This window comes from Pogona vitticeps, chromosome 1, assembly GCF_051106095.1.
Source record: "Pogona vitticeps strain Pit_001003342236 chromosome 1, PviZW2.1, whole genome shotgun sequence".
Classification (NCBI taxonomy): Eukaryota; Metazoa; Chordata; class Lepidosauria; order Squamata; family Agamidae; genus Pogona; species Pogona vitticeps.
In genome coordinates, this window is record NC_135783.1 from 106,476,215 (window position 1) to 106,503,548 (window position 27,334).

General features: G+C 39.5%; 1 long non-coding RNA gene across 3 annotated transcripts in view; it reads right to left on the bottom strand.

Annotated features, from left to right (window-relative positions):
- LOC140706879 (uncharacterized) overlaps positions 1-20,034 on the bottom strand; it is a 233,181-nt gene extending 213,147 nt beyond the window's left edge. For all 3 annotated transcript variants that reach the window (XR_012086772.2, XR_012086783.2, XR_013538712.1), the window contains exon 1: positions 19,096-20,034. This is a non-coding gene — a long non-coding RNA (uncharacterized LOC140706879). The remainder of the gene's footprint in view (positions 1-19,095) is intronic.
- Positions 20,035-27,334: the final 7,300 nt, after the last annotated feature.

The window sequence follows — 27,334 nt, forward strand, 5'->3', positions numbered from 1 at the left end:
TGTGTGTGTTTAGTCGTTTAGTCGTGTCCGACTTTGCATTGTTCCTAAGATCCAAGGCATCAAGTTCCCATGCTTGGCTCCCCCTCTTTCCTTCCCTTGCATTTTCTAATTTGTTAATTGCTCCTCTTGGCATCGTCCCTTGTCTTTGCCACTTCCCCAACTTAAATATCCTTCTTCCATCCATACATCTTCCCGCCAGCCCACCCCCAGGCTTTTCCTAGTGAGGAAGCCTGCTGTTGCTATGCCTCATCTTGCTAAGTCAGCATCAGAAGAGGAGGAAGACATCATGCTGCTGAGGGAAAGAGGCATGGAAGAGGAATTCAATGTTGTTGTAGTTGTTCTGGAAGAAACATAGTTAACAGGGAAGTATGAGAAGATGAAGAGGGTGCAGCAGTTTTCAAGCCCATGTGTCCCAGGGAGAGGCACAGGTTGAAAGCGTTACAGCAAAAGTCCGGACAGCATTCCAAGGCTCTCAAAGTGCTAACTGGAAATTGCTGGCTGGTAGCTCTTTTCAGGAATGACAATGACAATAGGCCCAGCAGGTGAAGTGCCATGGATAAGGACTGACATAAAACAATGCAGCCTCCCATGGACCACCTGTATGATGGGCACATTTGTGGGTCAGTGCTCACTGTGAGCTTTCCTCATCAGTAATAGTGACAATGGACCATCAGATGAAAGGCCATTTTGCAGAGAGGTGGAGCTTGGTCCCATTTGACAGTAGACTGACTCTGTTTCTCACAGAGAACTCCCAAAATCTCCCAGCCGATGGTTCTAAAAATGACATTTCCATGGTGTGTGTAGGATCTCTGAGTCTGGATAGTCCAGAATCTGGTTAGAGCTCCAAGGCACATAATTTCCCATTACCAATAGCATCTCCAAAAATTATGGTTGTGAACCATCTTTCAAAGTTCTGAACAGAAACAGAAATGGGATGAGGGCAGATTTCACCAAATTTCTCAAAGGGAAGCTGAAATTAAGTCTCCAGTTGTGGCATAACTTTGTTTCCCTCTGCCCAAAAGAACAATGACAACTATGGTGACAGCCTGACCACCATTCTGCTTCCTCCACAATGCTCTGTGCCTAATGTCCTTCTAGGACAAGGATGGGGAGGAAAGTAGCCACTCAAAAAATAGTGGAGAATTGGAAATATTTCTGAAAAGTGCCCTTCTTTTTCTAAGGCAATATGGTAATTGAAAAATCAGATTTTACAGAAAATATGTCTTCTGAGACTAGCTGGGATGAGCAACTGGATTTAGTCCAATGTTTCTTCTGTTACTGTTTATGATAACATAATGTTTTATTTGTCATTTTTTTTCCATGTTTGCTCATAGAATTTGTTATAGATCTTTGTAAGTCAGTGTTTACACATTTCATTCTCTCTCTTTCTCTCTCTCTCTCTCTCTCTCTCTCTCTCTCTCTCTCTCTCTCTCTCTGTGTGTATTTTTTCTTGGCATCTCATGTACCATGTGAGGCACTTTTTAATTGTATTATTTTCAGTGCCCATGTTTCCTTGCTGCTACTGTTAAGCTCTCCTCTGTCTTCCAAGGACAGCGCTTATCAATACAGCTCTACTGAACATTCCTGATAAGCTTTATTAAATGTTACACTGAAGCTGAAACCACACACAGCAGGTACCATAAAAATCATTACCAGTTTGAATATTTTTGCTACCAAGATGATAATGATACGTGCAATGTCCCAATAGGGACTCAGTACTTATTACTGAATCCTCACCCCCTACAGTTGTCGGTGGGTTCCCCCCCCCCTCACCTTCCACTCTCCTGGTCTTTTAATGGACGTTCCTGGGTTGTATATAAGCCTTGAATTGAAGAAACATAAATAGTCCTCGAAAGGTCTTATCTCATAAATTCTTTGGTTTTCAGAAGCTTTAAGTTATTAATGTGAAAAAAATATATAATTCATGTGGAGAGATTCACGCAGAAAACTTCATGCAGAGAGATTCATGCACCTCTTAAATACTCAAGGATTCAGTGCATTTCTGCATAGAAACGCAGAAGAGAGAACAGCCCAGGGTTGCGAATGTGTTCTCCCTTGTTAGTGAGTAATCCATCACTTTTTTTTAATCATGTGAAACTTGTTCTGATCATTCTCAGATGTCATTATGAAAGGAAGCCATTGCTCAGCTGGAGATGCACAAGAAACCAGTGGCTAAATATATAATTCCACTTCTCTCATTCCTTTTCCCGTGTATTGGTTGTGAAGTGATCAGGACCAAATTTTGGGAAGTAACAAATGGCCTGGACAGATCTATTTTTAAAAGTAACTTTCCAAGCTCTGACCTACACCAGATTTCTAGAACCGAACTACATATTGTGGATTGGGAACTGCATGGTTACTGTAGTTCTTATTCTTCATTCTTTTACAATGTATAACAAAAAAAAAGTAATATCTCATTGGCAAAGTACGTATTTGTCCAGGCCACTGCACAAGGAACCAAAGACAACACTTGTGTTGCATCACACATTTTATATTACAAGATGTTACCAGAGAGAAGGTCAAAATCAGTTGAGGGACTGCAATTTTCAGTAGCAGTTATTCATCCTCCATAATGCCTTCTTGAGAGTTTTGCCCATTTATAAAATCTGCATCCATGCACATTATCCTTTCTCACCTCAAAATCTTGTCTGTGACTGAACCTTTTGGATGATAAACAGATAAATAATACATATATTTTTTACTGAATAAGAGGCATGCCTTTCTTTGCTTTTCCCTCCCTTATGCAAGTATGTGCATGTCTGTGTGAATTGTATATTGTGATATTAGATTGTCTTCCATTGATTAAAATGTATTCTGTGCACATTTGAAATACAGTAGGACCCTCGTATCCATGGGGATCACTTCCAAGCCCTGCCTCACAGATGCTGAAAAACACAAATTATAGCGAATGCTCTTTTAATACTGAACACTATACATAGCATGGTCTCCAGCTCCCTTTAGTGGCCAGTTCTGGTAACTTCATCTTTTGAATATATATTTCTAGGATTTTTTTCTTTTAATGTTTTTAATATATTCACACTGTGGGTAAGTAAATCCGTGGATACTGATCCCATGGAGGTCCTGCCATCCAGGCATTTTTTATTGGCACTTTTCAGCAGTGCACTTCTTTGTAATGTATCTGCAGCTATCTGTCCAGAAATCAAATAGTGGTTCCCACAGACATCCCAAGAAGAGCAGACCAACCGATGAAGCATATCAAATACTGAAGTGAAATAGGATTTCTACGGATCTGCCACTTGCCTAGATGGACTACAGAAAAGTTTGTCCTGTTTCTAGGATTTCTTCTTATTGCTTTTCTTGTTCTTTGAATTGCCTTTTTGTGTGCACCGTGGAAATTTGTAGGCAACCTCTTGAAATACAAATATATTTTTTATAATATTTAACAATTTAAGAAATGATAATGGTTGCTGGCCTAGTTGCTAACTTGAGATGTGGTGAGGTAGCTGCTTCAGGCACCTCCAGGATTAGCACACTCCTAGATTAGCAAGTGGTTAGCTAACCTTCTATGGGAATCAACAAATGGAGACAACAGGGAATCCTCATACTATCTTGTGGGGGGGGAGGGAGGGAAGAGCCCTGTGGGGAGCCTCACTGGGCCAGAGGTTCTTCCTAGCCTAGGTGAATGAATATATTGAACGATTTCCTGAGGTGGGCATCCTGAGCAATGTTACTAAGGAGTACAGCCCACTGAACACAGTTGGACTTAAATCCATGTAAACATACAAGATTGTGCAATGAGGGACCTTATGTTGTAAGAGGGTTTGTTTCCTTAAACAACAGAAAGATCTTTTAAAAGTACTACTCTCCATTAAAGAGACTGTAATTGCTTCCTTCCCCAGTTACTTGTCATTTTTAAAAAAATTGAAGTGATGCATTCTACCCATTCAAATGTGAATTAAACCAATTGAAAAAAACATAGTATAAGACCTCTCAGCCAAAATCATTTCCTTAAATAAAGTAATTGGCATGTGGCGGGTGCTTTGAAGGAGAGAGCTGGGTATATAAAACTCTGCAGCCTGCTTCCAGTGGCATGAAATAAATTGCACAATAAATCATTTCTTTATGGATGGTGGTGACTTGCAACATTTCCAGTTTTAAAAAATTAATTGCTGAAATAATGAACATTTCTCCTCAAAAATCCCTGAACAGTCAGCTTGATTAATTCCTTGAAACAAAATGGTGTTGATGATGTACTGCATTCTTGGGTGTTTTTTGGTGGTGGTCTGCTTTCAGAATTTCTTCATTAAATAGCAAAGGAACTCCACACACACACACACACACCCACTTTAAATTCTCATCATATGTCACACTGTGTTTTGCATAGATTTAAATCTGTCAATACAATTAAACATCTGCTCTCTGCAGAAATGTACATTATTGAAGAAGAATTTCTGACCAAAAGTAAGAGATACATGAGAAGAAAATATCAAGGCATGACAAGAAATATGTGTCAACTCTCCTTCCTTCCTGCTGATGTTTTTGTGCAGGCCTGTCTCAGCTAAACCTCCTTGCTGAGGAAGGAACTCAATGAGTGCTGCATTTTTCTGTTGCTAATATTGTGTTGTGTTTCAAGTTATTTATTCCTCTATGCCCTCTATATGTTTGTGCTGTTTTACTACAAACCGCCTTGAATTTTACAACTGAGAGTAAAGTATGAAAGACCACTAACAGACAAATAAGCAAGCATTTCAATAAAAAGAAATCTTGTCTGCTCCCTCAATGGCAACAGCAAAAGAAAAAAGAAAAACAAAGGGACTGTAGCACCTTTCAGGTCAACTAATTAATTTCGGGATGAACTTTCATGTGTCTAAAGAATAGGATTGTAATCCACAAAAGTTCACACTGGAAAAAAACTGCTTGTGTAACCCTTACAAAATATTGGTTCAGCCCAAAGGGGGGGGGATTAAGGAAGAGTGGGGCTGTGAGTAAGATATTTGAATCAGAAAGAGCAGAAGAGTTAACCAGGCCAGAGATGCTCTTGCCACTTATACAACTGTAAATAAAAACAGACTCAATTTGCAGCATTCATCAATATATATCTAAGTAAACAAATAACCCCATGGAAATTAAAATTGTTACATTAGTCTTAAAGTTGCTGCAAGTTTTTTTTATTTCTATTCATATTTGCTCATGTTTTCAATCTGAGCATATTTGCAGCTGCTGCAATCAGTGACAATATTGGGGAAACAATTTCAAGTGTGAAAAATTCTTCACATATATTACCTTTGAATTTCTGATAAAATTCTTTTTTTTTTTTGCTACACAGTTAAGTACAAAGATCCACAGAAGAAAATAACTACAAGTTCACCAGAGTCTACCCCTGTCACATTAACTGACTCTTAAAGTCTCACTAATTCACTCTGAAACATTTGTAGGAGAAAGAATAAAAATGTTTCTTTACTCACAGTTGCTTGAAATTACAGATTTGTTTATATTGCTTTCTTTACTGCATACTGCAACATCCTTGCAACCAACCAAACAGATCAACAACAAGTAACAACTGCCACCGACTAACTAAAGAAAGAGATAGAACACTCAGCAGAGAAGCAGGGATCTCTTTGAATTTCAAAGGCTGGAAGGAACTATGAGAATAGATAGTTCAATAGTCGATAGATAGACAATCACTCCAGCCCAGAAATCTACAGACAACATGCAAGATTGTAAATAAAACTCCAACAAAATATGCACTTCCTGTTTCATATGCCAGTACACAAGCAGGGCCTCTTTCCAGAACAGGCCCACTACATGAAGCTAGAGGAAGCTTAACTCTCATCCATCAGGACGGGGGGGGGGGAATTGCACTGAGCGAATTACATTATATTTTGAACATTTGGATGTTTGGGGTTCCAGTTTAAAGAAGATTGCACTTCAGGTTAGTGGTCAGGGTGAGGGTACATATTTCAGTTAAATATGTGTGCCTTGTCTTTTCTGAAGTCTCTGTGAATTTCTACTCTCTCCTACCCACCATAAGTGATGCCGCCCTCCTGATAACCAGAGTATGTTATTTCTCCCTTTCTCCCTCCTAGCATTATAGATAGGAAACTATAATGCTAGGAAAAAATAGGAAAAAATAGCTGGAATATATATTTATTGTTTTTCTATTATTGTTTGTCTTGCTGGTTTGCTGACCAGAGTAGAAGCTGAGTGGGATAAAAATGTATATTGTCAGTCCTATGACAAAAAGATGACTTTGGGGAACTGAAAAGCCCCACCTGTTGCACGAGAGTAAAAGCTCTTTTGGGTGAAATCAATGCCCTGGACCCATTTCAGTCGGGCTTCAGGCTGCACCACAGTACAGAGACGGCACTGGTCGCACTGTTGGATGACCTGTTGAGGGAGGCTGACAGGGGCAACACCCAAACCCTTGTTGGTTCTGCTCAACAATACTCTACGGTATCCTCCTGGGAAGGCTCTCGGAGTTAGGAATTGGTGGACAGGTACTTGCCTGGCCCAGATCCTTCTTGGAGGACCGCCCTCAGCAAGTCCAGCTTGGAGAGAGTGTCTCGGCCCCTCATCTATATGAGGATGCTGGGAGGGGTCATCAGGGTGTGTGGGGCTTCGTGCCATCAGTACGCTGGTGACACCCAGCTCTACATCTCTTTTCACCTTCCTCAGTGGATGCCGTCCCATCCCTTGAGCGCTGCCTGGAGGCTGTACTGCGGTGGATGCAGGAGAATGGGCTGAGGCTGAACCCGGGCAAGACAGAGGTCCTGAGGGTGGGTGGCCCCTCCATCTGTGGTTTAGGAAACTCTCTCTTTTTTGGGGGGGGGGTTACTCTCACCACAAAGAGTGAGGTTCGCAGCTGGGGAGTACATCTGGACCCGGTGCTCACCATGGAGACCCAGGTGGCATCAGTGGTCTGCTCCGCCTATTTCCATCTGTTGCGGATAGCCCAGCTGCGTCCCTATCTTGATGTTGGGGCACTCACCACTCTGGTACATGTGCTCGTAATCTCAAGATTAGACCACTGTAATGCATTCTACATTGGGCTACCTTTGAGGTTGTTGCGGAAACTTCAAATGGTGCAAAATGCAGCGGCCAGACTTCTCAATGGGATGAGAAAATACCATCATATCACTCCCACCCTGGCCGCCTTGCTTGGCTTCCCATTCGTTTCCGCAGCCACTTCAAAGTGTTAGTGATGACTTATAAAGCCCTAAATGGTTTAGGACCTCGATACATGGCGGAACGCCTTCTCCCACCTAGATCTACCCGAGTCACTCGTTCTAGCCAGGAAAGACGGCTGAGGGGCCTGACGCTGAGAGAGGTGCAGAAAGAAAGAACAAGAAACCGGGCCTTCTCATCAGTGGCCCTTTGATTATGTGATACACCCTTTGATTATACACCTTGCCGTTGGAAATCACCCTGGCACCCTTGCTGGGTGTTTTTAAGAGTCATTTAAAGACTTGGTTCTTTAGGCAGGCTTTCACTCCAGTCAACACTTGATTTTTTTCTTCTCTAGTTTTCCCTTTTCTCCATCTTGAACTTCTAAATTTGTTGATTTAATTATGTGATTGTTTTTATGATGATTAGTTTATGATGTTTTATAACTGTTTGTAAGCTGCCCCGAGTAGACTCTTGTCTAGAGGGGCGGGGTAGAAATCAATCAATCAATCAATCAATCAATCAATCAATCAATCAATCAATCAATCAATCAATCAAACAAACAAACAAACAAACAAACAAACAAACAAACAAACAAATAAATAAATAAATAAATAAATAAATAAATAAATAAATAAAAGCTTCTCCCAGAGACTGGCTCTCCTCCAGTTCCCCTGCCACCTGCATGGGAGCAAAAAAAGGGGGGAGGTGGGATTTCATTGGTTTAAAAAACAGCATGTAGCAAAACAAGTGAAATGAACAGATGTTTCTCTATCTAATTGTAGTGTCTATGCTACTCAGGAGAGTCCACTTACTACTGCATTCAGAGTGTTGTTTTCTCTAGCCAGCGCAGAGATAATGTTCAGTTGCTAATAACAGATCAGTTTTGCAAATATCACTTCTCGATATTTGCCTCTGTCCATACTGCACCCAAGCACGCAACTATCTGTTATAACTGCACGCCTTGATTACACAGAGATTTGCCAGCATATCAAACAGATAGGTTACAGGTAATCGCTATAACAGCAGAGATTTTGCATATCGGCTCCACAATCCTTATCCCTACCAATGAAATGGTCTTTCAAAAATCATAACGCTACTTGCTGTGTAAACTCTTTTAAAGATCAGACAGTTTTAAAGTGTATGCATATGAAAATCGTGGGATTAGCCGTGTTGATTTGCATTTCCTTTAAGAAGCTCACCGCTTAATGCAGTCGGTCTCTAACTCACCCTTTATTAGTTTTGAGCAACATCTAAAACAACAAACATGGTGCTGAAGCAGGAGCACAGCTCCCTGTAAAATATTCATGTTGGCGTCACAGTTGTAGATTTTAATAAGGCACAATAGTTCGCTTTAAAGTGCCATGTGGCATTCTGAGGCCCCAATACGTTTTAGTTCAGCTGAAATGGGTAGAATGTACTTCTGAATGGGGGCGCCCAGTGAGGTGTAGAGAGTTAGGGTAATAGACTTGGATTCAGGAGACCTGGGTTTGGTTCCCCAACTCTGTCATGGGTAGACGGGAGAACTGGTACCACCACTCCTTAAATACCTCACTTACCCTAAAAAGCCTATTAGGGTCACTACAAGTGAGTTCTGATTTGACAGCACATAACAACAACAACCTCGGAGCATAGTTCTCTTTGGTGGAACAGCATGGTAGCACTAAGGCCCTGATTTCATATATTGGGAAATCCAACAAATCCCATTCATTTCAGTAGATCTGAATTTAGAATATTAAAATGCAACTAAAGCAATGCATTGCAAAAAATCCTAATAAATTAAAAATGCACAACAGTTAAAAACAATCAGCATGACTGAAGCCCATCAAAAGCCTTCCCCTTAAGCAGCCGTGTCAATTCCCCACAGCACGCCAGAATGAAAAAGTGTCTGCTTGTTGACAGAAACAGAAACTAAAGAATTTAAAAGTAGGATTCCAGAAGAACAGGCCATCTTTGCTTCTCTCTAGGCTTAAGCCATGGCAGGGGAAGTTGGATCTTAGCCTGAGTCTGCCCATCTACTTAGCAACATACATTGGGTTGTATTCATTTTTCACCATCAAGTATAGGAAATTCTAGAGCTTCAAAAAGTGTCAGTCTTTTCTTTGTTTTAGGTTTGGGTTTGTTTGGTTTTTGGACTAAACTTTCCAGAGAGCCCAAGAGAATAGGTTGTTCTTGGAAATATCAGGGGAAATGGCATTTCCTTAGTGGGCAAGATCTTCAACATATATGTAGAGGAATCAACGAGTGAAGTCCAAAGTGAAATAAATTTAATTATGAATATCTATTTCCAAAGCAGACTTTAGCCGGTGGTGCCAAAACTGCTAGCACTGATGAAACTGAAATGGGGCATCCATTCTCTTAGACTAATGACAACTTGTTGAAAGAGAGCAAATGAAAAAAAGGGGATTAATACTAAATAGCAGAGGGAAAAACGGAAAGTGAGGTGAAGCAAAAGAAATGGCTAAACGGAGAAGCTTCAGTTATGATGACTTTATTAATTTGTTAGACAGAGAAGATTGGAAGTTTCAGTGTCAATGGCAGGAAAGCACCATAATCAAAATGAAAAACCAATTTACTTCAGTATAAGCACACATTAAAGAGAAAAGAATAGGATTGCTGGGATATGATGCCTTTGGGTATAAGATTTATTTTCCAGCCTTAAGGTTTATGGTTCCAATAGATAGAGGCTTAGACTGTTATAGCACGGCTGTATAGACCTATGGGCAATAATGCTAGCTGGCATTGCTGCAAAGGGATTATTTTGGGGGTGGAAGGCCAATATCACACTGACCAGGTGCAAATTTTTGATAATCATAATGTATTGGTGTGTGTGTGTGTGTGTGTGTGTGTGTGTGTGTGTGTGTGTGTGTGTGTGTGTGTGTGTGTGTGTGTGTGTACACACTTTATAGACTGCAACTGGACAGGAATGAGAAAAATGGATTCACCATGAGACACCAACTGCTGTTGATACGGTGACTACATTCAAAAATGGCACATCTTTCTTTTGCAGTAACAAATGGATAGCTCAAAGTATCTGTCTGTAGAGCCAGAGGTTAAGAGTTCAATTCCCCCCATGGTGCCTTCTTGACAAGAGCTGGACCCATTGATTCATAGGGTCCTTTCCAGCTCTGCAGTTCTAAAATTATTAGTATTTATATTCAAAAGGAAGAAGTCCACTGAAGTTCAGTGGGGCTTATTCTCAAGAAAATGGATTTTGAGGGCAAAGTGCAGCATGTTGGCCACATACGGCCTTGTGGGGGGGTCAAGTACAGCCCAAAAAATACACTGCTGCCACCAGGAGTTACTGGAAGCACTTTTGCCTTTATTGTTGTTGTTGTTGCTGCACCCAGCATCCCTGTGTTGTACTCCAAATATTTAATTTTTAAAAGTACGCTATTAGAGGGCATGAGAGGGCTCTCTGATTTTTTAAAAGAAAAATATTTGGGGGAGTGGAAGTACTAGGTGCAGGCCTTGAAGATCCAGAGGTGAGCATGCACAGCTCCCAGACCCCCTGAGAAATCCCCACTCTTTGCTGCACATTCTCATAACTTCCATTTGCAATACATTTCCCTTTATTATAATTGTTTGTTGGTATTAATCCTTTCTTAATATATTACTCTAATAAAATAATCACGACATGACCAAAGTATGTGTATCTCCATCCCAATTATATCTGCATGTCTTGTATCTGATATTTGACGCCAGTGAAACATCTGCTTCATTTTGCCATTGACATTGCTATTGACTGCACAGCATGGAAGAGAAAGTTGTTCCTCAAGTTACACTAGCACCGTTCTGTACGCCATGAACACTGAATCTTCATTCATCAGTGCATCACCGTGAAATGCCTTCTGAAACCAATATCATGGGACATGGTCTAAGAATAATAAAGTTACCTTTCAAGTAACAACTGACTAAATATACCTCATAGCCGAGCTGTGGTGTGGCGGAGGGGGCAACTACACACATATTAGTAAAACTAATGGAGTTAAGTAATTTGCCTTTGCAAGCCACCTTTAATATATCACTCCCACATCAAAACTGCTATGAGCACCATCATAAACCTCCTCCAACTTAAGTGCATCCATCCACAATGCATTTATCATGATCTTCAGTGAAGCCACTATCACAAACATATATGCACACAGTGCATAAGCATACAGTTACCGCAGTGATTAAATTTTGTCCCTTTAGGTCCTAATGATTAAGACAAAAGAACATCCAGTATTCCATAAAATCTGAAAATACAGAAACATCTAGAAGTCTCTGTGAATAAGGAAAGAAAATGAACCATCTATGACGTAGATTTTTTTATTTTTAAATGACAGTAGTGGCTTTGGCTTATGAGTGAGAACATTAAGAACTCTATGCTGGGTGCTTTCCTGCCTTCATTTAATTAAAACATCAGTGGTTCTTGTGTGATCTTAACACTGCCGTTTAAGGGACCTTTTAATTAAGTTTCAAGTAATTCAAGTCATTGTGAGTGAAGTACTCAACAAGTGCTGGTTCTGTTTTACACTCACGTCATGAGTCTGCTGAATGATGGCTTTCTAATTCCTTTAGGTCATGCAAAAGGCAGTGGTGTCACTTGATTGTCAAAACTGTGCAGAAGATGGAACCACAGCCAAAGAAAAACAAGTCGGGCCCAGGTCTGTTATATGCACGCCCAGAGTAATAGTTGGTGCAGTGATGCACATGTTTCCCATGAGATTTTTGACCCTTCTTGCTCAATTTGATGGGGAGGGGGGAAAGAAAGAACTGCCTTTCAAAAACAGGAAAATGTCTCATGAGTAGGTACTTACCTTATGTATGAGGTGACCGAGGACTCTATGAATGCCCTGTCTTTCATTGTACAGTTATCCCTAGGGTAGCTGGCAGTCTCTCCACCTTTCCATTAAACCCCAGGGAATGACACATCACATAACGTCACTCCTCCCATGGGGCTTTTCCAGACCACGAAGGGTGGGCACCCAGGGAAGTGGCAGAGATACAAGGGAGAAGAAAGAGAAAACAAGCATGGTGCCTTGGGCTACCCTGCAATGTTGCAGTACCTCAAACATATCATCCAAGGAAATTCGAAAGGGCCCCAAGAAGGAAGCAGAACAATCGAGTCCTTCTTAATGGGGAAATAAAACCTTTGAAAAATTGGAAGATGAACTGTGATACAGCACAAGCTGAACCTTTTTCATGGTGTTGGAAATAGCACTGTCCTCCTTCATCATGCCTATAGAACCTACAGCCAAGGAACTTTATTATAACCATCTTCTGCACTACATGCAAAATACTGCTCCAGTAACCTCTCCAAAATGTTATTTACGGGAGGCTGCAGGAAAGGTGCTGAACCCTGAAGAGTGACAACCAGTGCTAAGACTCTGCTTGTCACTGAATATATGCTGCTAAATCTTTTCATGTATTATATATGAACTGGAAGCTAACGAGACTGTGTTCATAGGTGATTTAATAATAATAATAATAATAATAATAATAATAATAATAATAATAATAATAATAATAATAATAATAATAATAATAATAATAATTTATTGTCATTGTAAGTATATACACAGTATACCCATACAACGAAATTCACAGACACCCAGAGACCAGACCCACATGCACACACATATAAAAATCCCCAAACACTCTCCACCCACTAAAAATCCCCACTAAAAATACAAGAGAAGTGAAACTTGTTTTAGCTTTTCTACAGGCAGTGGTGTAATGGCATGACAGGAACAGGTAGAGCCCCACCATTGGGCATAAACCAAAAAATTAACCATGAGTCAATTTGGTTTTCTGGTTGGTTTATGGTGATTTGTGGCTAACCACGAATGACGGGCCATAACAAACCATCATTTTTCGTGCCCCATCTCTACTCTTTTCCTTATCTCAGGAACATAGGGTTCATAGAGCTGGGAAAGAAAAAATGTGAAAGAGTGATTAGACTGGTGAAAAGCATTTCCTTCTAGAGGTGATGCTAGATGGACCTCTCCCAGTTTTAATTTGCCTATATCAGTTCCACTTGCAGTAATTCAAGCAAAGTTACCAGCACAGTAAACTACCCTTGTATTATATATCTACTCCATTCCTAGCTGGGGAGCTTCTTAGACTGAGATTTCAGCAGCAGCCATCATCATTAATACTTGAATTCCCCTGCAAACCTGTGGTTTGTGGAAACCAGCTCAGGGGAGGCAGGAAAACATTTGGAACTGAAGGACAGAATTCCAATTTGGAAAGGTTTTTGGGGAAAGGCCATATTCCAGCAACAAATACACAGAGGGCTGAAGCAATGCTGGCAGGATCATACCGTGTTTCCCCAAAAATAAGACAGGGTCTTATATTAATTTTTGCTCCAGAAAACGCAGTAGGGCTTATTTTCAGGGGATGTTTTGGTTTTTTTCATGTACAACAATCTACATATATTCAAATACAGTCATGTCATATTGTGGTTACTGTACAGTGGTGGAGGGAAGGCTTTCACTTAACTAGGGCTTATTTTTGGGGTAGGGCTTATATTACAAGCATCCTGAAAAATCATACTAGGGCTTATTTTCAGGTTAGGTCAGGGTTGCATTTAATTTAATTTAATTTAATTTCTTCCCAGGTTATTAATTGTCTTTGATCTTCAGTTTCTGGTTATGTCTGATTGCTTATCAGAAGTTCCAGAGCAATAATTGTTATTATTTTTAGTTTATGTTATAGGGCTACATTAGAATTATGTTAAATCGTAATAAATCAAATACTGAACCATAATTTTGAAATTATTTGAGCTTCTGAACACAGCAATCAGAGTCCTCCTGGAGCAATCAGAGTCCTCCTGGTTAAATAAATGGGTCATGAAATGGGAGCACAAAGGTGCTGTTGGTGCAGGGGAAAGCTGCAGTTGGGCAAACTAGGAGAGCATATTCTTATAGCAATCAGAAGTTAGGAGAAACTGTCATGGATTAATGTTATTTCATCATCCTCATTTTGTACAAGGAGATTGAAGCACTCCCAAGCCAACTACACCAGAGTACAGGTTGCTGTCCTCTGAAGATGCCGGTAACAGAGACTGGTGAAAGGTCAGGAAGAACAACCTTCAGAACACAGCCAAAGACCCCGAAAAACCCACAACAACCATTAGATTGAAGATTCATTCATTCATTCATTCATTCATTCATTCATTCATTCATTCATTCATTCATTCATTTGGCTTTTACTCCACACATCCAGATTCAAATGAATCTACTCTGGGCAGCTTACAGTCTGAGAAATATAAAACAAGAATTAAAACAGACAATATCCAAACAAAACAAACAAACAAACAAAGTAAGCAAAGTCCGAGATGGGGTTCAAGATGTGAATTATAGAATAATGGTGTTGGAAGGAGCTTCTAAGGCCATCAAGTCCAAACCTTGCTCAATGCAGGAATCCAAATCAAAGTATATCTGATAGATGGTTGTCTAAGTTTCTCTTGAATGCATTCAACGTTGGACCACTGACCTCCTCCCAAAGCAATTGATTCCATTGTTATACTCCCGTAACAGGACATTTTTCCTGATATTCAACTAAAATCTGACCTCTTGTAACTTGAGCCCATTATTACATGTTCTACATTCTGGGATGATTGAGAACAGATCCTGCATCTCTTCTGTTTCAAATATGTAAAGAGTGCTACCATATCTCCCTTCAATCTTCTTTTCTCAAAGCTAAACATGCCCAGCTCATTCAGCCTTTCTTCATAGGCTTAGGTTTCCACCATCCTTATTGGTCTCCTCTGAATTTGTTCCAGTTTGTCAGCATCCTTCCTGAAGTGCAGTATACAGGAATCTTCCCTTTTTTGATCCTTACAGGAAAGAACATGGAATTGCAACATTGTTGTTCTTGCTGGTGAGGTTGGTGAAGAGTATATTATACTCTTGAGTTCTCACATCAGCAAGAGTGGCATTTTGCAAAACGAAATACCCCCATTTTTGTATAAAAATGCCTTTTCTCACAAAAGTTTGTTTGTTTGTTTGTTTGTTTGTTTGTTTGTTTGTTTGTTTGTTTGTTTGATTGATTGATTGATTGATTGATTGATTGATTGATTGATTGATTGATTGATTGATTGATTGATTGATTGATTGATTGATTGATTGATTTTTATACTGTTTACCTGGTTGCCAAGGCCACTCCGGGCACTTTACAAAAAACAGTAATAAAACTATAACATAAAAAACAAAAATAACCAATAACGACCAAACAAAATTGAAGAGCTACTAAGACAAATTACACTAAGAAATAACATAATAAAAGCATAATAAAGCATAATAAAAGCATGGCGGAAGGTTGAATGTCAGTTATTAAAAGCACTATTGTATCAGGATGTTTTGCAATTCACCCAGCTCATACAATTGTGTGACTTGTACATGTTGCCCGAAACTGAAATAACTGTTAATTTGTTTAAGAATTTGAAGCACGGGATTGTTTGCATGTTTCTTAAAAATCAGCCAGTCTTCCTGGGCCTCCTGTGTACACAGGTGCTTTGCCCCTCAAATTCTTCAAGGATTTTGAAGAAACTCTGCATAAACTACAGAGAGCTTGAGGGAGAAGTAAAGTGTCAAGGAATCTCACAGGACTAAGAATGAAATAAAAATGGTATAATTTTAACTCACTATCAGTCTGATGCAGTTATAAGAGTTCAATTTATACTGTTAGCATTTCAGGTCTAGTATTGAAGAGTTTTTTTCATAATCAAACAAACAAAAACACATTTACTTTGTAAAAAAAATTAAGACAAGCACCTTGGCGATTTATAAATTACACCATTCATATTGCTAAAAAAATAGTTCAGGTATTTCTATTATTTGTGTGACCTAAAGTACAGCCTTAAAAGTACTTTTTAGCGTAAATGTTTCAGGTCATTAGTCAATAATGTGCACAGCTGCCTTTAGGGGTTTGATGAGAAAATTAAATCAGCTGAGTTATTTCATTTACAAAGGCACCTGCTGTGCAAAAATAATTTTCATCAAAAATTTAATATTGCAGTAGGCTTGTATGGCAGTCTCATTGTCATGGTATACCATGATGACTTCCAAGGTCCATGATTTGTTAACGTCCATCATTCTTACAATTGCTATCCAAGGAAGTACTGAAGAATATTTTTCCATACAAAGTGGAAACGTTCAAGAATAGAGCTCAGGGAGATGCTGTGGCCATGATCCAAGAAACTGTGCAAGTAACCTTAGATACACAAGAGAACTTACAAAGGCTTTCCTTTCTCAAAACACACAAGAATGTAAGAGCCATGCTGGGTGGGACCAAATGACTGTTCCTGCATTTTGTTCTCATACTGGCCAACTGGGTGACCAGTATGAGAACCGAACAGACACAAATAAGACATGGATGCAAAATCTCCCTGCTGATCATGAGCCTTCACATCTGGTTTACAGAAGGCATACATACTGCCTCTCCCACAAGGTATAACACATACCCATAGTTGATAACCTTCCCTTTCATACATTTTTCCATCTCCCAGTCAGTGGCCATCAGGACATTTTATGTGCATTTCTAGGAAATGAGGGAACAAGAATGACGAAAAGTCCTGTGGCACCTCAAAGACAAGCCAGTTCTATTTCACATACTGATTTGTTGCAGTCTAACTGAAATATATATTGTGACACAGGTGATTATTTTTAATTTTTAGAACACATCCATCTCAGAAACGATCATTTTACCAAGCAGGGCCACAGTGTCCAAACTGAAGGGGGAAAATGTGTTACATGCTTTTCCACCCAGCTTCCTTCCTCTGTGTCTTATGAATTAGCCTAGTTTGAAAACTAAACTATGCTAAAGAGACAAGCTGGCTGAAGAATATTAGTTCAGAATCTTAGAAAGTAGTAACTAGAGGCTGAACCATACAACAGAACAAAATGACAAGGGCAGCGTAAAGCAATTTTAAATTTACCATACAGAAGCAAAATAATGCTATGCAATTTTTATTTTTAATATTTTTTTCTAATCATTCCTCCCATTGAATTGGTTTATTTATTTATTGCCACCGCACACGGAGATGACACTAAATTTTATTACTTCCTTGAGGGGAACTAAAATCAAAAGAAAAAAATCCATCCTTGTGTTTACCGTGTGTGTTTCTTACACATATCTCCCCTTTGTACTGAACACTGGTGCAATGAACATTAGTATTTATAGTATTTACCACTAGAAAAACCATCTTACTGTGAAGGTTAGTCTGGGGAGAAAGAAGTCTGGGGAGCCAAGTCAGAGGTACTTCAGTGTGACTTCTTGATAGGAGGTCTTTGGAATCACACTTCTGCTCCCTGATATGAGCAAAACCTTATGAATACTCACTTTACAATGGCTTGGAAATACAGGATGTAAGTCACTGGAGTAATGGTTGTTGTGGGTTTTTCGGGCTCTTTGGCCATGTTCTGAAGGTTGTTCTTCCTAACGTTTTGCCAGTCTCTGTGGCCAGCATCTTCAGAGGACAGCATTCTGTGCTCTGGTGATTCACTGGAGTAATTCACTGGAGTAATTTCAACAGTTTCTGTTGTGCTGAAGATATCAAAGACAGCATCCTGGCAACAAACACTGTCTACAACAAACTTCACTTGTACAAAAAGTAATTCCAGCTGGGCAAATGTGAAGTCTTTGGGATTTAAAATACACCCGCAAATCATACCTACTGGTGGTATCAATCTTTCTTGGAAGATCAGACACTGTTCTAGTATCTATTGTGTGGTTCCTTTGATTTCCTCTCACCACCACCAAATGTAAAGTAAAATGTACTCTGGGTAACATCACGTTAGACCTGTGTTACTGAAAAAAAATGCCAGTACATCATGACAGGGAGAAGTGGGTGCTTACTTAATGGGATTTGGGAAACAATATAATTCTGCCTGCTTCAGGTCCATGCATTGATCAAGTCCTCCATATACTGTACAATATAACAATATTGAGAAGGTAGAATAGGGGGCATGCAGGGATACAATCACTCAGCACATGTGCAGTTGGTACACATATCAGCTGTTCAGAGCAACCATGTTGGAGGCCAGGATCAGAGCTTGAAATCACCTTGTCATACAAGTTATGCTGCCAAATTCACATGTAATGTGATACTCTTGAGTGTCAATGTTACCAAAGCTGTCACTGTTTAAAAAGTACAGAATTTCTGGTAATATCAGTGCTTGCTGTATTTAAGTATTACTCAGTACATGTAAAACATTGTCGATAAAGTATGTAGAGTATTGGTGAAACCCCACTACGATTAAGGAAGGGAATATTACTGCAACTGTCCTTCCTCTGGTAAATTGCCATACAATGGATTACATGCTAATGGATTACATTAGGCATAGTATTGAAGCTTCCTTAAACAAGCAACAACTCCCCTCCATTTTACATTTGATAAATATTTAAAATTTGTGCAACAATCATAACATTCATAATTTATATTTGTCTTAATAGTAAGTTTCTGTACAGGTAACACCAAACAACTGTTGCACTGAACAAAACATACTCTTCAGGATAAGACATACCCAAGGCCTCTCAGTGAGTATCCTGGCTGAATAGCACATACTGTAGGTAGTACTCTGCTCTATAAAGCATGCTGGAAGAGATAGAGATCTTTTCTTTTCCATCTTGAAATATCTATCTCACTAGAAAATCAAGAGAAAGCCTAACTGAGAGCTTGGGAAAGTTATTTACAGTCAGAATGGCAGTAAAGAACTAGAAAGCAATGACATGCTTACCCTCAGCTCAAATGTCAATGCAGGAGGCTTGTAATCTGTGGGACTGCAATACAAAAGCTAACAGTCTGACACAGAGATCAACAGTAACGGAAATAAAGAGAGTTATCTGAGTAGTATTGTGTTGTTTTGGGGAGGTTTGCAAGAGGGGGAATAACAAGATGGTGACTCAGATTGAAATATATGTAAACATTATGCATTAATTTTTTAGAACCTTAAATTTAAAGTGGTGCCTTGCGTATATTACCTGGATAGCTTGATTGTTTAGGCATCTGATTGTGGAGTCCAAGGTTCGGAAGTTCAATTCCCCACTGTGCCTCCTTGACAGGGACTGTACTTGATGATCCACAGGGTCCTTTCCAGCTCATTAGTTCTAAGATGATGATGATGATGATGATGATGATGATGATGATGATGATGATGATGATCATATTATCATCATCATCACATTGAAGAAGGATCTGATAAGCATACTTGATGGCTGCAAAGCTCTCCTCCTGCAGTCTCCCCAAGCCCTCTATTCCACCTCTCCCTCTATCCCTCTGCTGAAGCACAGGGTCAGAGAAGCAAAGGCTGCAAGCAGTCTCCCTTATTCCTTCCTTCTAAGCAGTTTGCCTCCCAGAGGAGAGGAGAAGGAAAAAGACACATATGCTCCATGTGGATTTTTTACGCATGAGAAATCTAAGAATAGGTTGAAGACTTTATTCATGGGCACAGTCCATATAGGAGGTATGAGATACCTAAGAGATGTGTCTGAGGTGCCTGTCGATTCCTCCTTCAGACTTGTCATCCTTTCCCATGCAATGACTTTTGCCATCTCTTTATACGGCCAGTCTTTCTGATCTCGCTAGTTTGATCTCATAGGGACTTGGAACATTTTGATCCCTTTTCCCTAGAAATGTTGTCCTCTTCCTGTTGAAGACTAGGTTTTGTGCAAAAATACCTTATACTGTTGGTGACTGTTGTAATTGTATCTGGATGAATAAAAGGACGGGGATGTTCCCCCACTTTTTAAATTGCATCCTTATGAATGAAGTGAGGATTAAAGTCAGTTCTACTGAGTTCAACAGTGCTTACTCCCAGATAAGTGGATATAGCATTGAAGTCTTAATTAATCATGAGCATTAAACAAAGTGGGGAAGGCATATTAGAAACACAGATTTAAAGGGTATTCCCAGTACCAGGATTTAGCTCTGTCATGACGTATGAATTATTCCTGTTATTCTTATTAAACAAACATCACAAATGTTTAAATGTTTACACTCACTAAGACACTTCTTCTGACAATGCCATTTCCTCATAATGTTAGGAATCTGAGTGTTTCCAAAGGATCAATAACTATATAAATGACTATGACCATATTGGGATAATTTTGGCACACATTCCAACTACATACCCTTAACGGGCCTTCACTCCTTCCAACCACCTTAGGTTTTTTATTATTTATTAATAAACTATAATTTTAAATAACCTACATCATTATAAATTGCAAGATAGTTTACACTTGAATCAAAACACTAAAACCATTCAAAATTTGTTGTACTAAAAATGAAATAATACTGCAAATGCATTAAATCAGACAGAATCAGCTGATTAAATATCTGATCAAACACAAAAGTTTTGATGTGATGCCAAAGCCATGACACAATTTCATATATTTCCATGCATTTTCATTGCTGATTTTCTCTAATAACTAAAGAATATAATGTTAACATTCAGCAGGCTGCATTCATAAACAACTAAACAGCATTGGAAATATATCCTTGGATAATGATGATATTTCATAACAGTTATAGTCCTTTGGATGTGACCTTCCACTTTCTAAAAATAATAATTGCATGTCGTCAAGTCAATTCTGACTTAAGGTGACCGCTTCCAGCTGTTCTAGGTATAAGATACTCAGAAGTGGTTTACCATTACCTTCTTCTGGGGGCATCCTGGGATTGTTCAGTTCACCCATGGCCACAAGGTCTGGCTTTTCTCCTAAGTGGGAGATTGAATTCTCTGCCTCAGAGTCCACAGCATGATACCTAACTCATTGAGCTATCCACATTATTGAAATCATAATATTTAAAATCAAAGTTGAAACTATTGTAAACTAGATTATTTTAAATATGCTACTTATATTTGAGCCTATTTACTAGGCTTTTGACATTGATTTTCAAAGTTATCTCTCCAGGTTGTTGGGGTTTTTGTTTGTTTGTTGCTTAGAGATAATGATAAATTAAGACTTGGGCTGATTTGCTCCAAGTCCTCAGAGTCATTTTCTTCATTAGCACTCTGGGTTCCTCTTTTGAAACAGCTGTCCTTTCTCCCTTCTGCACCTTAAACTGTAATGGCAGGAAGCAGCAGATGGCCAGATTGCTGGCAAGTGTTTTATATATATAAGACATATACACAGACATATATTACAGTTTATACTCACTGACACACTTCTAATGCCTAACAATGTCATTTTCCGGATAATGTTTTGAATTAATCCCTTGGGTTATCAGTTCTCAGCATTATCACATGATAATTCAGAAAAAGTGATTATTTAAGTGGGGTTTTTTTAAAAAAGAAAAACCTTGAAACATTCCTAAAAGGATCCAATTTGTAGCCATAGGAGTCTTATTTTAGCGTTATCATCCAAACAGATGCTGCCATGGGTGATTCATTTGTGGAAAACATGAGGTTGGGGGAAGGCCATTATGGGGAGAGCAATTTTTCTCTCACCATCTCTGGCCAGGCAGCTATGAAGAGGTCTAATCTCAAGCCAGCTGTTTGGAAACCTGAGCAACCGAGTCCTCTGCTCTCCTGCGTGTCTCCTAATTGGCTTCTCCAGCTCCTGTTGATAGGTTAGACATAGTCAGAGGATGCAGAGTCCAGAAGGCCTTAATAATTAGTGCTAGTGCAATTATTTTTGGTCTTATGTTATTTACCTGGGCTCTCTTAATCCATGAGCCAGTGTTGCACTAAAACAAATTACTGACAAATTGAAACAAGTTCAGAGGAGGGCAACAAGGATGATCAGGGGGCTGGAAACCAAGCCTTATGAGGAAAGACTGAAAGACTTGGGCATGTTTAGCCTTGAGAAAAGAAGACAGAAGGGTGATACAATAACACGTCTCAAATACTTGAAAGGCTTTTATTCAGAGGAGATGGAGGGTCTGTTTTATATCATCCCAGAGTACAGGACATGCAAAAATGGGCTCAAGTTACAGAAAGCCAGGTTTCGACTGAATATCACGAAAAACCTCTGAACTATCAGAGCAGTACAGTAATAGAACTAATTACCTCAAAACATGGTGAGTGCTCCAACACTGGAGGCATTCAAGAGAAACATGATAGTTTCTCTTGCAGATATCCTTTGATTTGTATTCCTGTACCGAGAAGGGGGTTGGACTTTGTAGCGAACAGCCCTGCTCTCACCTGTCCATCACAGCTGAACAGTGGAGAAGGAGCCAATGAGGGGACGGAAGGTGGAGCCAAGGGGGAGGGGGGTGAATATAAAGGCTGGTGTATGGAGTATGAGGGGAGATTCTGTGAGTGAGAGACAGTGTGAAACTTAAAAGTGCACTAAGAGTGAGTTAGAGGTCTGTAAGTTCGCTGAATGGAACAGAGAGTTGGTAGAGTTTTAAAGTTAAATTAGAATTGACTTAGGTGCAGGTGATTAGCAACCTGTGATTTACCTATTGAGTAATAATCCTATATGAATTTCCCTGATCTAATAAATAACTTAAGTTTTACAAGCACACGTGTCTCCGTGATTAAATGGTATTGAGGCAGCAATACCTGGTGGCAGCAAAGAAAGAAGGGCGAGAACCTCGTGAAGGCCTGGGGGAATAGGAGGAGATCGCCACAGGCTTGATGGCCTTATAGCCCCTTCCAAATTCACTATTCTATGATTCTGTGAAACTGTGGCTCTGGAATAAGTACATGTGAGCCCGACTGGGATGCAGATCATCAAATGTAGGAAGGGAACATTCCCTATTCACCCATCTCTTGTCTAAAATGCAGCTCCTGCCTCTGGCATAACAAAAGAACATGAACCTCCATGTTCTCCTCCACCCTCTGCTGAAGTTAAGAGTCATTATGGAAGGAGGAAAAGAGTGAATGATTAAACCTCACTTCCACTCTGACCGAAAACTTCAGTATAACTGTTTTTCATCAGTGGATAAGATGCCATTAGATATAATATTTCATTTTCTGTTGTGCATATGTAAATATGTACTGCAATCTGCAGTTGACAAGCTGGTTGTCATCTATGTGCAAGTAATTTTTTTAAAAAAACAAATCTCATGCATCTGACATAACATGACTACCTGGCTGCTCTTCTACCTCCCTACACATCATGACTGGTCAGAAAGTATTACACTGAATTTGTGCAGAGCTTATGTGATGAATGTGAAAGTGTGTTCACCCTCTTTTCCTGGGTTACTAAAATAAGCTGCCTGTTTTGAGAATGCTTCTGAACAGAAGGGAATAATAATAATGTAATTAAAAACAAAAACAAAAAAAACAGAAGAAGAAATCAAAGCAAATGTGAACAACCCCACCCCACCCTACAGCCAGATTATATTAAACAACACAATCTCTGTAAACATGAAATAACAGAATATTGAAAAATGCTTTGGGCACTGCAGAATCAAAATATAATCAGAACTCAATACATAAATGGAGATTAAAATCTAGTAAAACATGTAACACTTGTTTATAAAATAACAAATATGGCACCAAATAGCCAGACAGAATCAGAGGACATTGGAAAACAATTCTTAACTTCCTGCTATAAAATTGTGGATTCATTACCAAAATCAACATTTTGTATTGGTAATCTGTGCCAGTATATGAAAGAGCATTTCAACACTGCTTTTGTCTCATAATTCACAAATACATTAAGCCAGTGTGCTACCAAGGCTAGTTTTGTTATTGGATATGGTTATGCAGTAGACTTTGCTACATCACTAAAGGGTAAACGTGTGGTATTGTTTCATTTTTTGAATATTAGGGGAAAATATTTAGCTTTTATTCTTCAAGGATGATGACGTCTTGGCCAGTCTCTGTTCTGTGGTATTTAATCCAGGTTTACCAACTGGTAATCCCATGTGAGCCATGTTTCCTTGGACAAAAGCTTTATTGGTTTTAGGAATTTTTTGGAAAATGGAAAACTGGTGTATGTGTCAATATGTTAAAATGTAAGAAAAATTACAGTAGAATGGGAGTGGGAAACATTTGGTGCCCTAAGACTTTTGGACCATATATCCCACATTCCCCTGACTTTGACCACTGGGGGTGCTTTTTTGTGATGGTTCACAACATCCTTGGCCAACATGATTATTTAGCGGTACCAACTGCATTTTTTGTCCAACCCCGGAAAAGTTACATTTTTGCCTACAACTCCTACATTCCCTGAGCATCATTTTCATGTTCTGCCCTTTGGGCTGAAAAATTTGGGGAAAATTACATTTGTGTATATAAGGAGATATGGGAGAGGAGTCCAAAATTCTGTCATTTCTCTGAGTGCTGACGTGGCGGGCCAGGCGGCTCTGCCTGCTGCTCTTCTTTCCCATCGAACAAAGCTGTATCTGCCTTTCTCAGAGTACAGACTACACTAATTCAGTTAAGATTTTCCCGTGTATTAATTTTAGACAAAAATGAAGTGACCAAACTTACCAACAAGTAAGACAGATAGTTCCTGGGGAGTTTCCACTAACAAGGAATTTGGGGACCACCTACCAGAAATTCCTTTCTCCTCAAGGTCCCATTGAAGTGAATGGAAGCTGAGCAAGTATATCACCAAGTGCAAGGAAACCACCCCGTGGATTCCGCTCCTTCTGTTTTCTTCAGTCAGCTCTTAAGAGCAGATATGCAAAGTGAGGTGGAAATTTGAAATGTCAAGCAAGCAACCAAAATAGGCCTCTGGAGTGAGAAGATGAATGATGCTTCCTTCGCTGCATGTCTTTGCTTCACAGCAACTATCAAAGTAAGCATTCGTTTTCTTTGGGGGAATTTATCCAAATCTCACTTCAATATCATGCTTAAATGTTCAAGCAAAATCCTCTTTTCCCCCACCCCTTCTCTTCTCCCTCATGATACCACATTACTGATGAGTCTTGGCAGTGACAAATGACAAACTGTGTCTTCCCCTCTTGGCAGTTCTCATTTACATGCCGTCACTGCTGTATCTCTCTCTTTGGGATGGAAAGAAAATAAAATTAAAAAGGCAGACGTTCTGAGAAGGACATTAAAGCAATCCAAACTGCAGCAGGTCAGCAATTCTGCCTTCTTCAAGGCTTTATTCTACAGAAGGGGGTGGGGAATGAGTTCTCTTGATACAAGAGAAATTTGAGTTTAGAGGTAGCCGGAAAAATTAATAATATTTAAAACTGTTGAAACTTTTTTAGAGGGCCTATAAGGACATTGAGCCCAACTCCCCTGCTTAATGCAGGAATCCAAATCAAAGATCTACTGTAATTGCCGGTTTTTCAATTTTCTCTTGAATGCCTCCAGTGTTGGGGTGCTCATCACCTCCCAAGGTAAATGGATCTATGGTCGTACTAGTCTAACAGTTAAGAATTTTTTTCTGATATTCAACCTAAATCTGGCTTCCTGTAACTTGAGCCCATTATTACGTGTCCTGCATTCTGGGATGATTGAGACCAGATCCTGCCCCTCCTCTGTATGAATACTTTTCAAGTATTGACATTCAAATACTTTTCAAGTATTTGAAAAGTGCTATCATATCTGCTAATACATTTTTGCTCTGTGCTGTCAAATCACAATTAATTCATGGCAACTCTCATAGGGTTTTCCAATGTGTCAAGTGTTCAAGGACTGGCTTTACCATTACAACCACACAGTGAGTTTTCATGCCTAAGCCAATCCCTCTGACCCCCACCTGCGCACTTCACATGTACAGCAGAAATATCAAAAGGAAAAGACCACGGTGAGCTTTTGTGGATTACAGTCCACTTGCTCAAAACTATTATGCCCAATTTGTCCAAGGAAGTAGATTGTAATCCACAAAAGCTCTTTGGAAAGGAAATATATTTGTCTCTAGGGTGCTGTGACTCTTTTCTTTTTCTTTTTTGCTACACATGCAGGAATAGACTAACCTGCCTGCCTGGCAAAAACCTGCTCATTTGAGACAATAATCTTAAAGTGAGTAGGTGGTAATCATAGGGGCTTCCTTTCCAATAGTTGCTCGGAGCTTGCAAAGGTTTTTTAGGAGTGATCATAACAGTGGAACACGAATTCTAATAAAGAACAATTTCTGCCCTGAAAGACAATGCCAATAAATGCAATCATGACATTGGACTCATCCAATTTGCCACTGGGAATGTCTTGTCAATCTTAGGTAAAGGTAGAGCCTCATGCTCTTAGGGATGTTTCCTGGCCTTGCAGACAAAAGACATCCTTCCAGAAAGTGAGATTCTTTATTGCATGTGATGCCTTTGGTGAGCATCTTACCACTAAGAAAAGATATAGAAAAATTATTTCAGAAACATTCATCCTCAAAGCTATGGGAGTCCTACTGAAGTCTCCCACTGCCAGACATCCTTCTGGATTTAACAGTAATTTCCCCACCACCACCTTTCATTTTCAGGGAAACAAACAAACAAAAAAGAAAATGAAAAGCAAAAGAGCTAATGAAAGCAGGAAAAAGAGCTTCCCACCAGACATGAATCTGGCAGCTCTAACACATATCTCAGCAGCACTGATTTCCCATGTGGCCACCTTACATCGCTAGGCCTCAGCAGCCAAACCAGAATGGATGGCAATAATAATTAGATTCTGATGAGAGAGGGAGCCCAGAGGAGGGCCAATTTTCTTTTTAGAAGAGTTAATGAAAGGAGGGTGGAGTATCCAAAATTTCACAAAGGATATGAAGTAAAATGAGATAATCAAAGAGCCTTGAAACATTGGAAGCCATCTTCCAATGGGGATTAGAAGAGGAGGAGGAGGAGGAGGAGGAGGAATGTCTTGGCACATCAAAAATTGATTACAACCGAGGAATGTTAATATGTACTCTCCCTTCCAGGCCAAAAAGATTCAGGGTGACTCCCAGCTATTATTTAACGTCAGTATCGGGCCATTTAATTTTCTGCTCCACTTCCTTTCGCACTTTTCTTCTCAGCCTAATGGCTATTCCCCATCTCCATTTCTGCTGTTCTTGCTCCTTGAACACTGTGCTCTGAGTGACATTTGATAAGAATCTGAACTTCTTCAGAAGCAGCACCCATCATGTACCATTCCTGGCCATTTCCAGAGTGTTAATAGCTTACAGTGTCTGCCATCTCTTTTGAGTGAGATATATATATATCTGGAAGGACTAGCAAGATGGGCCAATGCTCTAGTGCTGATTTTGCAGGTTTTGGGAACCCCCATTCTTTGAGGGTGTCTCCCTTCAGCAAAATTTCTCCAGACCAATCTGTTCTAACATAATGAACACTCTAGGTCTTTCTCTCATGCAATAATATCAGGGTGATTTTTTTTCTTTGAAT